Here is a 5,712-nt window from a genome sequence, read left to right on the forward strand (position 1 = left end):
CAATGTAAATTCTCCATATTTAAGAACACTAATTACAAACACAATTAAGTGTTCACCATTTTGGAAGAAGACCCCATTCAAATTAAAAGTGAGTGTCATAAGGTGTCAGGCCCAGCTTGATGAATGATTTGGAAAATAAAAACAATCGGCGGCCCGGTGAAACGTTTAGTGTCAGTCTCACAGCGGGGGATTTGGGTTCCAATCCGGGTTGTGTAGTTTGGATGTTCTTTCGGGCCTGTGTGGGTTTCCTCTGGGTACTCTGGCTTCCTCCCACATTCCAAAAAAATGCATGCTAGGCTGATTGGACATTCTTAATTGCCCCTAGTTACAGGTGTGCGTGTGCATGGGTGTCTATCTCCTCAAGTCGAGATGACCAGCTTCTCTGTGATAAATAAATATTCTAAAATGTGTCGATTGGCAGATATTCTTAAAAGAGTGAAAATATAATAACCAACCCTACTCTCGCCCTACTATGTCTAGGAAATACATATAGGGGTGGCGACTAGATATTTAGCAAAAAAAAATTGAACTGTGAGAGTCAAAGATACATTGAACAAATGCTTTTTCAGAGTTTGTGACCTTTGACCCCATAACCCTCAAATTTAAGCATCTCTTCTTTTTCTTGTTACAAAATATTCTGAAAATTTGAGAATAATCCCCTCATCAGTTTTTGCATTAGGTGGCCCGATGATAGAGTGGTTAGTACGTCAGCCTCACAGTACTAGGATCCAGGGTTCAATCTCGGCTTGGTCCTCACTGTGTGGAGTTCACATGTTATTCCCAGGCTTGTGTGGGTTTTTTTCGGGTACTCTGGTTTCCCTCCACAGCCCAAAAACATGCATGGCAGGTATTCTTCTAAATTATTGCAATAAGATAAACTTTCCGCTAGAGGTCAGCCTTTTTATGATCAAAAAGCTGGTGATCCTATGGCTGCAACAATGATTTCAGCCACTACGAGTCAGTATTTTATTGTTTACAAAGAAGGCCAGTCAAATTAGCGTCTAGTATTCCTCTTCAAACCATAATATCGATAGTATTTGGGGAAACAAATCTTTACGGTACATTAACCGCCGTTTCTATATTTTTGACATTAAAAATGTATTTAAAAAAATCTCAACTCCACTTTCAGTCTTTATATTCCACCAAGTTGATTAATATGATTTCCTAAACTAAAAAGTTTCTTCTTGCAAAATAAACAACAACATTGAATTGGAATGATAACTATTGGAGTGCAGTAGAATCCACAAACAGAGAAAAACAATACATTGTTAATTTTTAATTGATTTCAAAATGTTTATTTCTTGTTTACTGAAAACAGCCTAAATCTAAACTAATGTATGATTTGTTTTCATTATTTTTTTAAGGATACACGTTTTATAGTGCATTGGTGAATGAGTGCTTGACATGAATTGATTTTTGAGTTTCTATAGCCGATCTGATATCCATCATGTCTGCACGGTGATTGGTTATTGATGACATCCAAATAGGAGCAACTGGAGGGGCTTGAAGGTTTTTGGGGCGGGGGTCTGGTGGAGAAACGTTCACAGGCAACACACTTTGAGGCTCGCGCTCGCTGCTGCATCACCATCAAAAAGTTTCACGGATCCACTTGGAGAAGTTGCGAGTCAGGAAGCCGACTACGAACGCCGAACTTTTGGATCCAAACCGGACGCAAGACTCAAGGTTTCACTTTTAATTCTCTCAAGTGGAAGATTTTTTTTTTTAAATCGCCAGACTAGGTAAGTTGTTTTTGCTTTTGTTTATCTTTGTATTTTTTTTTCATTTTTTTATACCACAAAAGTTCAATACTATCTACAAGCCTAGATTTATTATTGTTTCTTATCTCTAAATCATTGAAAATAAGATATTAAAATACAAATCGACTTCCTGAAATTTCACCATGTTACCGAGTTTAACAAAGCAAAAATAAAGCTCATATTTAATCCACACTCAGTGTTGTGTATTCACCTTAAATTTGAAATTGGGTGAATTTTATAAATCATGATATTAGTATTTGATCTGCAAGGTTAGCATAATAAATGAATGGTGGGCATAATCATAGTTGGCATTATTCATTTAACATATGTAGGGTACTCATTCAACTATGTGACCAACAATGATAGTGCTTGTTGTCCAATCCATTTTTACTGGGAGATGCTACAGTGCTGCCAACTCTCCCAGTCAAACTGGATTGGATGTCAAGCCGCGACAATGGGTTTCAAAGCTGATTCAATGCCAATCGCATCGTTTTAAATGAATTGGATGGCTATTGTTGCCAATTTCAGAAAATGAGTTAATAGTAAATAATCTCAATTTTTTTCTTATTTTTATCTTTTGGTCCGAAGGCAATTATTTGTATTCATTTAAAAGTGTTTGTGCTTTAATATGTTAAATGAAAATAGATGTAAAAAAAGCTTGGATAAAAAGTTAGTACTGCAAATAAAGTCTTTAAAATATTGATTATTTTTTTTATTGAGGACAAAAATGGTATTAAAAATTTTTATTTTCTATTATGTATTTTTTATTTCATATTTATCAACGTTAGATTGGTATTGTACTGCTTTTATTCATTGAATTATTGAACAATTTTATCTTTCAATTTATTGGCTGCTATAGTTCATTACATTTGGACTGGGAGAATTAGCAGAAAATAATTACTGCCCTCCCAGTCAAAACGGAATGGATGTTGAGCACTGTCAATGCCAGTGAAAGATGGGCATTTTCAGCGAGTACTCAGATTTTAAACTAATACGTCTATATAGTTGTCATTACCAGGCAAACACTTGAATACTATAAAATCAATAAATATATTTATTTATTTTTTTAAAACCTTGAGTTTTATTGAAGGGTATAACTGGAGTGTATTTATATTTATTAATCTTACCTTTGTAATATTGTCTTGATCAACAAATAATACATTCATATTTGCATGTATTCATAAGAATATATGTATATATATATATGTATATATATATATATATGTATATATATATATATATATATATATATATATATATATATATATATATATATATATATATATATATATATATATATATATATATATATATATATATATATATATATATATATATATATATATATATATATATATATATATATATATATATATATATATATATATATATATATATATATATATATATATATATATATATATATTGAAGGGCATAACTGGAGTGTTTTTATATTTATTAATCTTAACAAAAATACATTCATAATTGCATGTATTCATAAGAATATATATATATATATATATATATATATATATATATATATATATATATATATATATATATATATATATATATATATATATATATATATATATATATATACATATATATATTTTTTTTTTTTTTAATAAATATATATGTGAGTGTGTGTATGTATAATATATATATATATATATATATATATATATATATATATATATATATATATATATATATATATATATATATATATATTTATTTATTTATTTTTTTTTTTTAATAAATATATATGTGAGTGTGTGTATGTATATAGCTACACTAAATTTTGAATGGAAGTCACTTGCCCTTTAAGGATTAAGGCTATGATGGTTCGTCAGGTGGCGCTCAAATGTTTGAAAAGTTGGTTGCATTATTCTTTGAAGTGTTTAAGGAAGTGAACAAATTGAGGGGAGCCCTTCACATGACTGACAGGTGGGCAAGGAGGATTAGATGTTACCAAATCTGTGACGGCTGCGTCACTCGTCTTACCACTGTGGGTGCTTTCACTTGCTTTTCTTATTTTTGACAATACCGCCAGCAAAGACGGAGTGGAAGAAGCAACCATCAAAATATCATTAAAAGCGTGTAAAATTAACAGCAGTGCTGCAATTATGAGTCATACCTTTAGGAATGCATCTCTTCATACTATACTATATTATATAGATATACACATACATACATACATACCTATACTTATCTACATATGTCTATTATAATAAAACAAGCAGGTCTCCAAAGGATGTGAGATCATGTTTGATTGGTCCTATAAATTCAAAAGTCATCCACCTTTATTTGCACAGAAGCCAAACAACACTCGCAATAAACAAATCCCTTCCTTCCGACGACGGCAGTCTATTTTCGACTCGGGTTTCTTTTACGGGACCGCTATTATTCAAAGGAGAATAGGTGGTGGGCCCCGACCATAAATTCCAGCAAGTGGTCCTCGTGAAGGGATGCGCCAGCGAGGAATTGACAGAGATTTTACTCTACTGCGCCGTGACCTTTTGAGGCTGAGATGCGGGCTCGTTTGTTAGGGTGACAAGTGCGCCGTTCATAATTCCACATTGATATTCATTATTTGCCCAACCCCGATCTCATCCGATTTGTAATCAGGATCTACAACTCCGTGCTGGCCGGATGGTTACCAGATGTTTACAAGGCACAAAGAAAGCTATACTTGAGAGTAGCCGTTCAAGTTATTAAGCCATTTGTTTGCCCACCAGTGCCACAATTTGGACAAAAATTAAAATGCTAAATGAGTACTATCTTATCACGAGTTATGATTAAAGACAAAAATGACCAAGAAATAGTATGTTAATGACCACTTTAAGGGTGGATCGGTGGCGTATGTTGTAAGCTCGTCGGCCTCACAGCTAAGAAATCCTGGGTTAAAATCCAGGTCATGTCCATCTGTGTGGAGTTGGCATGTTCTCCCTTGGCCTACATGGCTTTCCTCTGGGTACTCTGGTTTCCTCCCACTTTCCAAACACATGCATTGTAGGCTGGTTGGACACTAAATTTCTCCTAGGTATGCGTGTGAGTGCTGTTTGTCTCCTTTTGCCCTGTGATTGGCTGGCCAACTCTGGCCTAGATCAGCTGGGATAGGCTCCAGCACCCCCCATAACCCTATTGAGGATTAAGCGGTTCAGAAAACGAGATGAGATGACAGCTTTTATGCAGCATCATCTATTTTATGTCATATTAGCAGATCATTTTTTAAACTGTCTGTGCTGGATCAGTTGGGAAAAAAAACCTGCACCCATTGCGACCCTTTGTGGAGGACTATAGATTGGACACTCTTGGTCTAACGTGTCCCTAGTGTGAGCGTTTATTCGTCTCCTTGTGCCCTGCGATTAGCTGGCAATCAATTTAGAGCTACTGCCCATAGTCGGCTGGGATAAGCTCGTTTAAGCTATTTTAAGCTATTTTGACCATTTATGTGCTTAAAACATTACACATATAAATGAAAAGCGATCTTGACAAAAATGCAGATCTAAAAGTTGACAATGTTTATTGATATTTTGCGTTTGTCACATTTTGATGGGATTTTGTTGGAGGTGTGTTCTCCTAGTTTGTGCATGTTTCCCTTTGTGTTAACTTGAGGTGTCTTTTTTTGTATACAATGAGAATGTTTGGTGACATCTGGCATGGAAGTATTAATACCTTTACCTCGTGTGTCTCGTACCAGTAAGTCACGTTTTGTTTTTTTTTTGTTGGTGTGTCCTTCTGTTTATTTTGTCACTTGGATATTCAACTTTTGTTATTAAAAGAACCTAAGTTTTTAAACCAGCAATTCTCGCCGTCCTTTTTCCAGCATCCTGAGTTGAAACTTCACCGCAGCCGACACCGTTAAACATGACAGAAGTTTTGTATATAAATTCAGATCAATTCATCGCAACATCACTATATCATACATTTATTGAAGGCACACCCTGTT

The 5,712-nt window shown here is 34.1% G+C and overlaps 1 protein-coding gene across 1 annotated transcript in view; it reads left to right on the plus strand.

The window, feature by feature from the left end:
* The first annotated feature begins 1,523 nt into the window (after positions 1-1,523).
* The window catches only part of LOC144183226 (zinc finger protein GLI2-like), a 24,370-nt gene continuing 20,181 nt past the window's right edge, over positions 1,524-5,712 (plus strand). The window contains 1 exon segment of the mRNA XM_077710356.1: positions 1,524-1,739. The gene's annotated coding sequence lies outside the window, so the exon portion shown is untranslated.

This window comes from Stigmatopora nigra, chromosome 1 (assembly GCF_051989575.1).
Source record: "Stigmatopora nigra isolate UIUO_SnigA chromosome 1, RoL_Snig_1.1, whole genome shotgun sequence".
Lineage (NCBI taxonomy): Eukaryota > Metazoa > Chordata > Actinopteri > Syngnathiformes > Syngnathidae > Stigmatopora > Stigmatopora nigra.